Genomic DNA, 1,654 nt, shown 5'->3' with positions numbered 1-1,654 from the left:
ATCATATACATCTCCTCATCGAGGTTGCAATTTGAGAATACAGTTTTCACGTCCATATGCCAGATCTAATAATCATAGTGTGCTGCAATAGTCAATAGAATTCGGATGGATTTTAGCATGGCTAGGGGTGAGAAGGTTTCGTCATAGTCAACACATTGTCTTTGACGATACTCCTTAGCCACTAATCTTGCTTTATAGGTCTCTACCTTTCTATCTACTCAGATTTTTTTCTTAAAAATCTACTTGCAATTGATGGGTACAATACCCTCGGACGTATCAACTAGGTTCTAAACCTTATTAGAGAACATAGAATTCATCTCATAATTCATGGCTTCTTGCCACTTCCCAAAGTCTATACTCATAATAGCCTCCTCATAGGTTTGAGGATTAATATCCTCAACATCATCTCCTCTAATATGTCTCACATATCTCTCAGGAGGATGGGATACTCTACCGGACCTATGTAAAGTTGAAACTTATGTGTTAGGTACCTAAACAGACTCGGACTATAGAGTGGTGCTTGAGCTAGGTTCTCCAACCTCACTTAACTATATCATGCTCCCATTGTCTCCGCCAAGAATGTGTTCCTTCTTAAGGAACACTGCTCTAATAGCTACAAAGACCTTGGTCCTTGAGATGATAGAAATAATACTCACAAGTTTTCTTGGGGTATCTCATGAACTTGCATTACTCCGTTCTTAATTCCAACTTATCGGGGTTATGTTTTTTAACGTGGGTAAGGCAACCCCAAATCTTAATAACCTTAAGATTGAGCTTCTTCCCTTTCCATATCTTATATGGTGTAGACACTATCGACTTAGTTAGAACTCTGTTCAGAAGGTAAGCTGCGATCTCTAGGGCATATCCCTAGAATGAGATTGGTTGGTTAGTGAAACTCATCATGGACCGTACAATATCTAACAGCATACGATTCCTCTTTTCAGATACACCATTGAGCTGAGGTGTATAAGGAGGTATCCATTGGGATAGAATTTCATGGTCCTAGAGGAACTGAGTAAACTTTGTACTTAAGTACTTATCTCCTCGATATGATAAAGAGTCTTGATACTCTTTCCAGTTTGATTTTCCACTTCATTCTTTTACTCATTGAATTTCTCAAAGGCCTCGGACTTGTACTTCATTAAGTATACATGTCCATACCTTGAGAAATCATTAGTAAAGGTAATGAAGTAGGAGTAACCACCATTGGTATGAGTTGACATGGGTCCACATACATCACTATGTATGAGTTCCAATAGCTCAATGGCTCTTTCTCCAGTTCTATTAAATGAAGAGTTGGTTAGTTTTTCACGAAGGCAAGGCTCGCAAGTTGCATATGACTCATATTTGAATGGATCTATATATCCATCTTTTAGTAACTTTTGAATCTTTCCCTCATGGATGTGACCTAGCCTACAATGCCAAAGGTATGCATTGTTCACCTCATAACGTTTCCTCTTGGGCACACTTACATTTATAATATGTGGAGTAGTGTCTAGCATAAACAAACTATTATGCAATGTTCCTCTCGTGATGATCTCATCATCTAATAATATTGAACAACCATTGTTCTCAAAAACTATTTTATATCAACTAACTGCCAAACATTAAATAAAAATAATATTTTTGTTAATAGAAGGAACAAAATAACATA

This window comes from Musa acuminata, chromosome BXJ3-5 (assembly GCF_036884655.1).
Source record: "Musa acuminata AAA Group cultivar baxijiao chromosome BXJ3-5, Cavendish_Baxijiao_AAA, whole genome shotgun sequence".
NCBI classification, from domain to species: Eukaryota; Viridiplantae; Streptophyta; class Magnoliopsida; order Zingiberales; family Musaceae; genus Musa; species Musa acuminata.
Note: the sequence above shows the minus strand (reverse complement) of the source record.